Below are 14,166 nucleotides of genomic sequence, written 5' to 3'. Positions count from 1 at the left end.
CTTTACAAATCATGATTCATATCTTCTGGATGTCCCAAAATAGTTAGGTGCAACATTTTTAAGCATTTGCAAATTACCAGGTAGTTAACCAATTAACAAATTTGGTGATGCTGGTCAAAGAATGACTATTACAATACAAGGAAGTTTCCCCCCCTCCCCAAAATGATCTTTTATCCTGACCCGAACAAAAAAGCTGGACCATAATTTAATTTCAAAAATGAGAAGTTCAACACATATCACTCTAGTGCTTGTTTGTCACCTTGGGCAGTGCATTGAAGTGCAGTTTAAACCCACATTTTCCAACCCACAAACTGAGGCATGCTCAGTTTTGAAAGGAAACATTTCTCCAGACCACATCTTAAAAATGCAGACAGAAATTAAACACAGTCTTTGTTAATGCCTCAATATTTCCTAAGAAAACATTGATGAATAGAAATTTCAGTCAAAATGAAAATTTGAAAATAACCTTCAGGTTGCTGAACTGCAATATCTATGCCAGTAAGTATACAAGAAAATCTTTTGTATTTATGTGGCTTCACCCACAATTTCAGGATGGAGCAAAATATTTTGTAGCTAAGAAATACCAATGGAAATGCCACTTGCAAGGAAGAAAACTTGACACTCAATCTTACACAGCGAGGTCCTACAAAAGCCACATGAAAATGACTTGGAGACTTTCACTGAGGGAAATATATCAGCCAGGTCACCAGGATGACCAGCTCTACTTTCAAATAGCACCTTGGGACCTTTGCAGTTAAATAACACCTCTGCCATAGTAAAAGAAATCAATTAAGTTCATTGAAGGCAATAAAATGACAATGTGCTGTACAAAAAAGCATCCAGGCAGGTGGCCATAAAAGATTATGTTTTATGGAACAGAGGTAGGGGTAAAGGGATAGAAAAACACTGATTTACACACAAGTTTCAAAAGTAAAGAAAGCTGGGAATACTAATGAACCAAAAATCATACCTTAGATACTATAAACACAACAAAAGCCAGTGGCCAATTTCCCACTGACAAATAATGTGCCTGGTAGCAGAGGATTGAAGAACAAGTGAAAAAGTGGAAGAGCAATAACCAAAATAAGGGATAAAAAGAGACAAGTGTTCCAGAGAGCACAAACAATGTGGAGGAAAGTAAGAGAAGGTAATGTTACGATAAGGTAACAACATAGGGAGAGGCTAGAGACAATGTTCAGGAGATAGTAATAGAGATGCTAGCATAAAAATATAAGAGCTAAAGCACAGGGATAATTATGCAAAAATATAACGGACTGGTGATACCACTTTCACTCCTGAAGGTTAAAAGGTTACTGGTTCAAGTCCTACTTGAGAGCAAACATTTAGTCACCAATCTGATGGATGGGACATTACACAAAATCCCTATCTACCCTTACAGAGAGATGTAAAGCTCCCAAGTGAATAGTATTTAATTGCAAGAGTCTTGGAGAAAAAAGGTAAACAAAGAATACAAAACATTCCTTATTTATTATGACACTGAAGGAGACTATTCCGCTCATTAGCTCCATTTTGGCTCCCAAGAGAACACGCTTCCAATTCCCCCTCTCCTTATTTCTTTGTGTCCCTGCAATTTATCCTTTCTTCCTTTTCGTTTACCATTTATCCACGGTGGTAATTTACAACAGCCAATTATCCTATCAAAACATCTTTGGGAAGTGGAAGGCAACTGAAACACCCAAGGTCAAAGGGAGAATGTGCAAACTGTACACACACAGCACCCGAGGTCTGAATTAAATCTGGGTCCCTGCAGCTGTAAGGCTACAGCATTACTGCGACACTGCCTCCCTATAGATTCTTAAAGTAATTGCCTTTAAAAGTATTCAAACATCAAGATTCACAAAACTTTCCATTTAAGCTTCCTCAGCATATTATGCAGCAACACCTACACAAATAGCACAAACGTATTTCATAAGATTTCAGTTTAAAGATCTGTGCCTGACATTTTTAGTGGTAAGCAACAAATGGAGCAAATTATATATGTACTAAAACACAAAACATAGTATTTTTAATCAAATAATTACCAAGCACAATGGCACATAATTTTCTTGCCATGACACCCCAATGAACTTTTTAATTGCAGCGCATAAAATCTTATTTTTAAAATCACTGACAAAAATAATACGCAAATATTTGTTCTTGAGTTGGAATAGTCCCTTTATTTCACATTTTTACTTACCTGAAAGGAATCAAAATCAAATTATACATAGCTGATTGGGCATGAGAGGCTGATCTTCAACCCTATGCATATAGAGTCACTAGAGATATTTTGAGTCCAATTTAATCTTTTTCCTAAAACTGGAACACTTACTGGTCCAGTACCATTTCCAGTAAGTTATTGTACCCATCTTTCTACAATATGACAGAGAGAAAGCATTTAGAATATAGAGCAGCACAGCCTATCTTATCAGTTTATACATATCCTCCTCCTGTGTTTCATTATATCCCTTCATATTTAGATGTCAATCTAAAATCCTCAATCTGCCTGCTGCCCCTACTACTGCTGGTAATCTACCACTCCCTGCATTAAAGAAAAATTGCTCTTCATATCACTTTTAAATATCTACCTTCTAACCTTGGGTCATGTCCTCTGGGGTTTGGCACTTCCACATTGGGGAAGATTGATTGCCTACATTATCAATACCTCAGTTTTAAACACCATCGATCAAGTTTCCCTTCAATCTGACACGATTGGAGTAACAAACCCAGCCTCTGCCTCTACCTGCTTGTCTCTCCTTACAGCTCATATCTTCTAATCCCAGTAGCATCCTAGTAAAGCTCTCCTTTCAGTCTCCATGTCTCCCCTAAAGGGAGGCTCAGAGCTGTACACAATACTCCAAGTGTTGGCTGACCAAAGCTCTAAATAGCTGCAGCATGCCTTCCTTACTCTCATAAGCAACCACTCCCCCCCACCCCCGCCAAACCACTGAAGCTAAGCATGTGGGCTTTCCTTGCCACTTCATCCACTTGCGTAGCTACTTTCAGCTATGGACCAGGACCATATAGTTTTATACTTTCTCCTTTCATTTGACCTCCCAAGATGTAACTCTTCACACCTGCCTGGATTAAACTCTTAGCTGCCACTTCTCTGGCCATTGTCTATAACTAATCTATATCCTGCAGTGTTCTTTGATAGATTTCTACACTGCCCACAATTCCAACAATATTGGTGCCTTTTGCAAACATGTTTATCCACTCATCTACATTTTCATCCAAAGCATCAATATATTTCACAAAGAGACCAGAGCACAGTCTGATCACAGTCCTCCAGCCAGAATGACAGCTTTCTACTCCTAGTCTTCTGAATGCAAACTTACAATTCACTCTAAATCACATGCATCTTTATATTATGAATCAAGCTACCTTGAGTGGACCTACCCCTCTCCTTAGTATTTCTTTTTTTTATTACAAGTGTAAAATGCCCAGAGATTCTCCTTGCCAAAGACATTTCATGGCCACTGTTGGCCTTCCTAATCATCTGCTTGAGCACTTTCCTGCTATCTTTATATTCTGCAAGAGCCAGTCTGATTTTAGATTCTAAAACCTTACATATGCTTCCTTTCCTTCCTGACTAAATTTAGAACCTCTCGGTACATCCAAGGTTCCTCAACCTTACTGGAACATGCCGATCCTGAACTGTTCAGCTGGTCTTTAAACAACTTCCACGTGTCAGATGTGAATTAGTCCAACAGTAGTTACTCCCAATCAATTCCCCTTAGCTATCTTATCCTTTAGTTTGCCCTCCTGCAGTTTAGTACCTTCCTGCAAGATCTTAATTCATCCTTACTCATAACCATTTTAAAACAATGTATTGTGATCACCAGACCCACTTACAGGTCTGTCACCTGGCTTGACTCATTTCCTAAAAACAGGCCCAGTATGTTGTCTCCTCCCATCAGACTCCAACTGTTTCACAACCTCTCTTGGATGCACTGAAGAAATCCCACCCCATCTAAGCCTCTTGCATCAAGGCTGTCAGTTATTTCCTCTCATTGAAGCCTTGGTAGAATATATATTCTTAGGAAACAGGACATCATGCACAATAACGATTATGAAGTAATTGCTGAATTTACATGGAAATTTACATTAAAAAGTCTGAATGCAAGAGAAAGGATTCTCAACAGCAGTTAAGGTACCGCTATTCTGACCACTAATTCTGTTCTTTTGATGTGCATAGCCATATTCAGCCACTGCACTAAACAGGTGATCCAGAAACACCGTATTAAACTTACACAAGAGATCTAGACAAAAAACAGCACACTTTTTATATATATACTTGACAACACTTGACAAAGATCTTTGTCTAAAATCATTTCAAATTTCACCAAACCCTTAGCACTCCAACAGGATACTAGAGATAATTAACCCCTTATCTCAAATGCTAAAAAATTTAAAGTTACCTAGGTAGAATTTGTGCTTCTGCTCTGGTCTTTCATCCGCTCAGAGGGAGATGAAAAGAAAATTCAGTGCGTACTTTGGACACTCTTCCAATCTATAAATTGCACCACTGCCCACAAGTGCATTAAAAAGTACACACTCTCACCCCAAGCTCTTATGAAAACATAGATGTGAAGACAAGTTTGCAATATTGCTGACACTCATACAACTGCCTTTCTCCAATGCAAACAATTTAGAAAGCAGAAAAGCATCAAAAGTAGTAATTATCAAATAAGCAATTGCTAAGATTTAAAGTCCTCACTAGATTAAATACTCTATTGAGAAGATTAGAATTTGAAGGGAATAAATTAAAATCAGAAATTTTAAAATGAAGATGGCTTGTTTCTTTTTAAGGCTTGTTTGGCCAATTGCTGCTATTTTTGTGTACCTTGTAGCTACAGAGTAACTTGGGAAAATAATTCAGCAGCTTGGACACAGGACAACTACATAACATAGGAAACAAAGTTAAGACTGTAAAATATAGGACTATAATTAGGTCTGCCCATTGAGCCTACTCCACCAATCATGTGATTTTTTTTCAACCACATTCTTCTGCAACTAACCCTTAACCCTTTTACCAATCAAAAACATATCTGTTTTGAATACACCCAATGACTTGCCCTTTGTGGCCCTTTCTCTCAATTCAACACTCTTGGGCTGGAAAATCTCCTCGTCTCAGTTTTAAAGGATCACCCCTTTACTCTAAGGCTGTCACTCAGATTCTGGACTCCAAAGAGGAGTATCCTCTCAAGTCCACTCAATCCAGACCTTTTAATATCCAAGCAACACACACAAAAAGCTGAAGGAACCCAGAAGGCCAGGCAGCATCTCTGGGGAAAAAGTACAGTCAACGTTTCAGGCCAGAACTCTTTGGCAGGACTCAATTAGATCTCCATTCTTCTGAACTCCATCCAGTAAAGGCCCAGAAATATTAAATGTTCTTCAAGGGTTAAATCTTTCATTCCTGGGATTATTCTTGTGATCCTCCTCTGGACTCTCTAGGCACATCTTTCCTTACACAGAGTCAAAAACACTCGATTTTCCAAATGCAGACTAACCTGCCTTAAGAACCTCAGTAATGTATCTCTGCTTTCACGACAAGCACCCAGAACATAGCCTTTCACTCCCCACCCATCCATATACTTATTTAAACCTCTCTTAAACTTCCACAACTTCCGCTGGCAGCTTATCCCACACTCAACCTCTCCGTGAAGATCGCGCTCATGATTTCTCAAACATTTCACCATCCACCCTTAACCTATGACCTCTAGTTCTAATCTCACCGAACCTCACTGGAAAATGCCTGCATTTACTCTGTCTATACCCCGCAATTTTGTATACCTCCATCAAAATCTCCTCATTCTCCTACACGCCAGGAAATTAAGTCCAAAGCTATTCAACCTTTCCTTACAACTTACGTACTCAAGTCCCAGCAACATCCTTGTAATATTTTTCTGTATTCTTTCAACCCTATTAATCTTTCCTGTAACTAGGATGACCAGACACAATACTCAGATTAAGGACTCACCAATGTCTTATACAACTTCCAAGAATCTGTATTTCCAGGAGAATTTGTTCTACCACATATATCACAGTCCTACTGTTCATTGTGTAAATCTTACACTGGTTTGTCCTCCTCACACTTGTATGGGTCAGATTCCATTTTCCCCAAGCTGGTCCAGATCACATTAGAAACTTTGATAGCTATCCTTTGACTACCCACTGCTTAACCTTCAGGTGTCATGTCTGCAAATTTGTTGATCCAGTTTACATTATCTAAATTATTAATACAGATAATAAAAAGTACCACTAGTCACAGGCCTCCAATCAGATTGAATCATCTACCACTCTCTGGCTTCTCCCTCCAAGCCAATGTTGAGTCCAATTGACTACTTCATCCCAACACTGACCCCAGCAGAACTCCATACTCACAGGCAGCCATGCTTAAAAGGACCCCTTTATCCCCAACTCTGACTTGGGCCAGTCAGCCAATCTCTCAGCCATGCTAGCAGCAAGCCTCTAACAAAGAATAGCAAATAATTGGAAAGAAATGAATATTGGCCTTTTTGACAAAAATTGAGACAACAAAGAGATGTTTTACCTGAACCTGGAACTGTAAGGCCATATTGCAAAGATTCTTGGAGACTTTCTTGTATTAGAGGCACACAATAGAAACATGATGGAAGTGTCTAACGGAAACTGATAGTACAGATGCGGAGATGGGCAGGGGATCAGTTCAGAACTTGGAGCTACCCATTTAAGATAGAAATAAAGAGGAATTTAATTAAGCATTACATGGATCAGGCAGAAAAGCACTGAGTATCAGCTTCTGAGGTATATTATTTTTAGAATTCTCTTCTATCGTGAGGTCTGAAGGTTGAATCATTAAGTCCATGAGGCTGACAAATATTTGTGCTATAAAGAAGTAAAGCATTCTGAGTATTGGACAAGAAAGCACTGAGGTCAACATTACATTAGCCAGCTAAATGGCTCTAAGGGTCATATTACCTCATCCCAACTCTTGTGTAAAATGAAAAATCTGTCAAACATACTGATATGTTTTTAACCAAGTCACCAAATCACTGATTGGAAAAACTACAGTATGCTGCTCTCCATTGGTCTCCTTAACGATTTTAGTGAATTTCCACTGTCACATACAATAACCTCTATAGGGGTGCTACAAATGCAGTATTTGCAGCAGCTCATACTTCTGATTAGCACCCACATACATGGATAAGTTACTTTGTATGTCAGAAGTTCTCCAAACTGACTTGAACTATGTTCATTCAAACCTTACAATAACTATTTCAAGTCTACATGCACAAACACAAAAACAACCAACAGAAGTATTTGAATCTCTTTGTAAGTCACTTAAATGGGTACCGTAAAGACTGCAGCCAGTGTCAATGAACAATGCCAACTAATTGTACACATCAAACTGCCAATGCCAAATAATTTGGGATAAATGCCAAGGGCAGCCAACACCAATGGATTGCTGAAAGAGAACTTGAGGAAGCTAGGAAAACCAAGTAGATTAAACCTTAGCTTCCACATGGTATGAAATTATCTATAATCTGGTGAACCAGTACCAGGGCAACTTGTGATAGCTTTAATCAGGTATCTCATGATTTTCAAGAATTCACTTGAATTAAGCTCAAAGGGCCAAAAGACCATTGTTCAATGCAATGACAATCAGCAAATACTCACATACACCTTTAACCAAGTAGAATATACCAGAAACATCAAGAAATTTTAACACTAAACCACACAGAAGCATCATGACATACAGCCAGAAGTTTCTAGAGGTTGGTTTTCATGAAATACCTGCAACGATCTAGAAGTAAAGGTGGTGAATTCAAAGCTTAGCTATTGGCTGCTACAAGGCATGACAACTGGTGGGGAAGGGAGTTTAAAAAACTAGGGATCTGTGAAAAGGGCCTACAGAGATGTCAAAGGGTTACAGTTTAAAGAGATTACAAAGGTAGGCCAGGAAGGGATTTGATAAGGATTTTAAGACAGAGATGCTGCCTAATGGAAACTTAAAGATACTCTGTGCTTTACTGAGTATTTTAAAAGAGCTCAAAATGTTATGTAACATTAATGGCATAAAAATCCTTGCAGGAAACCCATTTTAATTATATTTTTAAAACTATTTGTTGACCCATTGCATAGTTTGCTATTATCATTATAATCTTTTCACCTTTAAGAATCAATGCAAATCCTAATTATATTCCTGTTACCAAACAACTTACTGTTCCAGTAGATATATTACAGGAATGTAACCTTCCACCACATGCTGAAGGTTATTTAAAATATTATCCACTTGGGAAGGATGACTGAAATTTATAATTCTATGTTTTGGTTTGATTGAAACCACAGGCTCAAACCACTAAAATGTAATGCAATTAGCTTTAGCTGCTAAGTTATCATGATACACACCTTCAAACACATTTTTGTAAGATTAGGAGTTGCCCATCCTGCCAGAACTTGCTTCCCATCTGAAATATTCCCGGCTAGAATTAATACTGAAATGATCAGAAATGTGACATGCAAAAGCCATACACATTGTTTTTCCCCCTAAGTTATACAGTTCCTGTAAATGTTCAGAATTGCACTTTCAGTTCATGCGAAGGTTATAACTCCAGAGCTATTGGCAGAAGGATCAGAGAATTTAGAAATATGACACCATTTTCTTCATTAATCTCGACAGGGATATTTCCAAAGCAAATGTAAGTGAGTCACATTGTACAAACAAGCTGAAGCAGACTTCTCTGATAAGCAGCAAAATCAGGTTGACAAGGTCTCTAGTATAAACACCTACCCCAAAACAGAAAGGGAAGCAGTCTCCAGTAAAATTAATAAATTCCAAATTAACTTCCTGCTGGATCTAGATAACAAATTCAGATCAGATGGCACTTCATTTCATGTAAAGAAATACAAGACCTTACCAAATACTATGAAAGCTTGGAGATAAAATGGATTAGAGGGGATTAGCAAGTGTCACTATAATATATATTAATCAACTGAACAGTCAATTCTATGTGCAGCCCCTACCACCCTACTCTGTAATGGTAAATTATATCAAAGGATATCCTCAGAGCTCATCTATCTGCTTTAATTTCTCAATTTGTTTACTACCCTTCACTGTGCTCTTCTGGGTCAATCATTTCTTCTACAAGACCTGACACAAGTTTAGTTAGGTGATTTCAGGACCCCGGGGGGAAAAAAAAATCATTTATTTTTAGCCCAATTCTTTTCATTGAAACAGAATAAAACGATGTGCTTGTAATGGCTTTTCATTTCAAAGTAGGAATCAGCCTACATCTATTCCACCACCTTCAACTATTTTGTTTAAGAGGCTGTAACAAGGCTTCATGCCTGGTTATAAAATGATTTCCTCAATCACCAATTGTGAAATTCGCAAGAAAAAATCACAGCTATAGAGCTGTTCAGCACAGAAACAGACCCTTTGGCACACACTCATCTGCATCAATCCCATTTGCCCATTTTACATCTGTAGCCTTCTCTACCGTGCTGTTTGATTGTAAAAGTGTCCCATCCAGTTCCACTTCTTTGAGCAGCAAGTTCTGGATATCAATCAAATAGACTCCCCTTGTCCCTTTTTAAATGCCTTCCATTTGGCTTTAAAACATCTGCCCTCTTGTTTTTCATGCCCCTACAATGGAGAAAACATTCACCGTATACTACTTGCTTTTTATAGTTTTATATATCACAATCAGGTCATAACTCAGCCCTCTTCACTTGTGGGAAAACTCAGCTTATTCAGTTTCTCCTCAATCAGCCACAGTACACCTCAAAAGCAGGGTCTTTGGTGCACCATGCCTACACTCAACTACACCAACCCCACATGCCCTCTTTAGAAACCTTCACTACCTTGCTGAAGTATCTATGCACTTCATTTTGGTGAATCTCCTTTGCACTCAGCCAGTGCAACCACATCCCCATCCTATTGTGTAGCAATCAGAATCACACATAATAGTAAGTGTAACCTAACCAGAGTTTTGTAAAGTTGAAACATGACATCCCATGCAGGAACCACGTTAGGAAAGAGAGGGGATCGTAGGGGTCTCCATACCATCCATCAGGAACATTTATCAGGAGCTCTTCATACGCAAGGCCCTTATTATCAAGGATCCCACCCATCTATCCAACATCCTCTCTGACTTTCTACCATCAGACAGGAGTCTCTGATGCATAAGAACAGTCAGGATGGGAAACAGTTTTCTCCCATCTGGCCATTTGGCTTCTAAACTGCCTGCTGCGTTACATTCGAAATGTCAGTTAATCCGTTCTGCAGTTTACAATATTTAATTTATGTATAATTCATACTGGATTTTATCCTTACTTTCCCCACATTGTTGCGTGTTATATATACTACAGCGCTTTACACTCTAGTCCGGAGAAACATGGTCTCGTTTGATGGTATACATGTATATAGTTAAATGACAATAAACTTGACTTGATATGCTTCTTCACCACACTTGCATTATCACTTTGAGAATTATGGACTTGAACTCAACATGTCTTAGTGCCCTACCATTTTGCTGTGCAAGCCCTCCCTCTCACTAGCTTTCCAACATGCTTCATCTCACACTTCAGGACAAAATTCCATCTGTCAATGCTCCAACAACTTTTCAATCTTTTTTTTGCCATCCAAAGCCATGAATTACAGCATTTTCAATAAGCTGAATTTGTTTTGCAAAGGATTTTGAGCTTGATTACGGTTCTGGCAACATAACTGATTCTTATCTATGCAAAAATAACTGCTTTGAGATGTACTTCATCTCAATTTTCCCTTATTGCAAAATTAAGTTCAAATAACATCATTGACTTTTATAAATATTTTCTAAGCTACATAATTATAAAATACCTGTTCAAATGGTACATTTAAAAATAGAGTTCTATACTTCCATCAATAAAGGTTTAAACTCGAAAAAGTTCTTCATGCTCAAAATTGCACGTGGAATGCAAACAGATTCACAAATCACAAACATTCTCTTTCAGGATTAACACCTACTTTGCATATGGGTGGATATAGTACAATTTAACTACAACCTCTCAGCACATCTTTAATTAAAATTATTCAGTAACAAGACTTGTTTCATGCTTTCGGCTACATGTGACTGCATGCCATGTCACAAAGGATTCTATCTTCCAACTAAGTCCAAAAAAACCCAGACATAGCAGAAAATTTATGAAATTAAGGTTACTTTTAAATTGCAAAATCACAATTCAACCCCAAAAAACAAATATGAATATCAGCATACAAAGATAAGAGCAACATTTAATAACTTAATTGGACTGAGGATATATTAATGAGCATTGAGGAAGATGCATTTGTCCACACTGCAATTATACAAAGGAAATTTGCATTTTATAGAAACCAGGCAAATCTGTGATTTCAAGGATTTCAAGAATATTCAATCAGTAAATTGAGTCCAAGTACATTTATTTATTTAGCGATACAGCATGGTGTAGGGTCGGCCTTTCAAGCCACACCATGCCACCTACACCAAACCTGATCATTGGACAACTTACAAAGAGCAATTCACCTACACGGTACTGGTCTTCGGACTGGGGGGGGGGGGGGGGGGGCTGGAACACCCAGGGAAAACCCACACATTCCACAGGGAGGACATACAGACTCCTTACAAAACAGTGCCAGATTTGAACTCTGAACTCAGATTCCTTATAGAGTGGAGCCAGAATTGAAGTCCGAACTCTGGAATGCCCCAGGATGTAATCGTGTCACGCAAACTGCTATACTACCATGGCACCCTAAAGGATATTAAGTGTAAGAGATTTTGGGGAACCTCAAGAGAGCAGACATTGGTTAAAAAAAGGTCTATAAAAACTAAAGACTGCTTTCTTATATTAGCTGATGTACATCCTATAGCTGTAGTATTAGAACTGTGTATAATATTAACTGGGTCTGAATTGCAGGTTATTGAAGGTTATTTTGCAGTGAAAAATCGTAGAGTCAGGCATACAATTCTGGACATGATAATAAAGGAAAGATGTGATTACAATGGAGCAGCAGCAAAGGTGGTTTACAAGCGTTTACCCAGATTAGAGTCCAGTTTTGGGGAAAGACTAAATTAGAGATGTTTTCTATGGAAAGCTGTAGAGACTTAATTAAATCAAAGAATCATACCATCAAGCACCAAGCTACACTAATCATACATTGATTCCATTTTCTTCTCTTCACATTCACATCAACTCCTCCCACCATTCTCACTCCACTACGGGCAATTTACAGCAGGCAATTACTCAAGCAACCCACTGAATCAAATCTTTTATTTCATGAAGACACTCAAATTATAATTAAACCAAATCTTTCCACAGCTATTTCCCCGAAGTAATTTGCCCATTTACAAACACTACATGCTTAACTTTAAAAAAAAATGCAATTCAGAATCAAAGACTGGTTGCATATGAAAAGAGACAATTCAGCCCATCAAGTCGATAATGGCACAGCTGTCTGCCTTGCACCTCCTTGTTCTCCTGACTACAAATTTTTTTCCCTTTAGGTACCTAGCCAGCTCTTTCTTTAGCAGTACAATTGAATCTGTCTTTATTGCTACAGCCTGCAGTGCACTTCAGTCATCATCTACTATATAACATTTTCAGGCCACTTTTGCTTCTCCAGCTAATCATTTCCATCCCATATTCCCTGGCCCTTGACCCTCTGCCGATGCAAACTATACCCTTCTTGACTTTAAATATCTCGATCAGATTCCCTTGCACCCTTCGTCAAGGAGAGCAACCCCACTAGTCAGCCAATTAACGACCTTGTAATCAATCTAATAAATATCTTCTATATTTTAGAGTCTAAAGTGAGGCGCTAGGAAATTGACAGAAGATGCATTTGCCTATTCATGTATTAAAACTGAACAGTCTCTGAGCTGCTGCATGCGTTCCAACTCTGTGCACCTTCGGACCCTATCGGAGCAGCGTAAGGGGGATTCACATACCTTGGAGCAAACTGAGCCCAACTTCCAGCTGCTGCTGCTTCCCCAGGATGTCCGATTGGCTTTGCCTGTCCATAAATCGCACCGCTTCCTCCTCTCAGCCACCCCGCCCGGGCCCAAAATAAAACCTGGGTGAATTACACCGGGCCGGACGAGCAACTGGTGCGCGGGTGACAGCAGTGCGTAGGTGCGAAGCGGGGGGGGGGGGGGGAGCTGCTGTTTTTCTCATCCCCTCCCTCACCCCCGCCGGGAGGTTTGGGGGTGGGGGGGGGGGAGAGAATGGAACTACAACTCCCACAAGCCCCTGCGCATTGAGACACCACAGGCCCCAGCAGCCGACCCCCCCCCCCCCCCATAACACCGCATGAAAAGAAACGTCCATGGGAACCAACCTTCCTCTCAGCCAGAATATTCATCTTGTGCTGTTTAACCCTACCAGTTTCTTAACGTATACTCCCAATAGAATTACATTATAACACTTTCACATTATATATATATAAAATATTCCGTGCCGCGTTTATCTTTTGCCCATGACACGAGCACCCACACTGATCGTTAGGAGAAAGGTAAGGCTACGTACGGGCTAGCCCACTGCTCCCAGCTCCGTCCTCCTCCCAGCCGCCGGGAGAACTGAGTGAGCCGCCAGCCCCGCGCCGCCGCCTTTATCACCTCGGGAGCTACCATACGCCCTCCGCCCCGGGAGGCACATCCTCGGGACCTGGCAGCAAGAGGAGATGCCGCTCGGAGCACGTGTCAAATCCAGAGCAGATACTGTTTTTCTGAACGCCGATTGTAATATATCCCCTGTCAGCTGTACTGCTTTCAAGTAGCAGCGGAGAAGAATGGATCACACTCTTGCATTTCACCCTTTGACGAATGGAAGAGTCCCTGTCCCAACCCCAGATTATAAACAATGGAACCTCGTGGGAGCTCCGGCAGGTCAATAACCTGGACCAACAAAGCGCTGATAATATAAGGAATTGGTGTTTTATTATTCCCCTTTATACCTGTGGATTCCAATTTGAAAGAAGCGCTGCATTACACAGTAGCCCGAAGCAACGCGCGTATGCATTTTATTTTTTTTCCAGAAATATAAATTTCAGCGCTGTTGTACAGCCTAAACAAAAAAGGTTGTCACGTCAATTTTATGTCCCCCTAAAATATATTTTTACTTTCAATCAAATAGGGATTGGTTGCTTGCCGAAATAATCTGTTATTA

At 39.5% G+C, this 14,166-nt stretch overlaps 1 protein-coding gene across 3 annotated transcripts in view; it reads right to left on the bottom strand.

Moving 5' to 3' along the window:
• Window positions 1–13,613, bottom strand: part of LOC132391872 (protein FAM53A-like) — a 96,357-nt gene extending 82,744 nt beyond the window's left edge. Inside the window, exon 1 of one of the 3 annotated variants that reach the window (XM_059965593.1) lies at window positions 13,528–13,613. The gene's annotated coding sequence lies outside the window, so the exon portion shown is untranslated. The other 2 variants (XM_059965595.1, XM_059965592.1) reach the window with 2 other exon arrangements.
• Between the last annotated feature and the right edge of the window lie 553 nt (window positions 13,614–14,166).

The sequence above is a fragment of the Hypanus sabinus genome, chromosome 3 (assembly GCF_030144855.1).
Source record: "Hypanus sabinus isolate sHypSab1 chromosome 3, sHypSab1.hap1, whole genome shotgun sequence".
Lineage (NCBI taxonomy): Eukaryota > Metazoa > Chordata > Chondrichthyes > Myliobatiformes > Dasyatidae > Hypanus > Hypanus sabinus.
The sequence above is the reverse complement of the archived record's forward strand: the minus strand, read 5'-3'. Positions and strand labels throughout refer to the sequence as shown.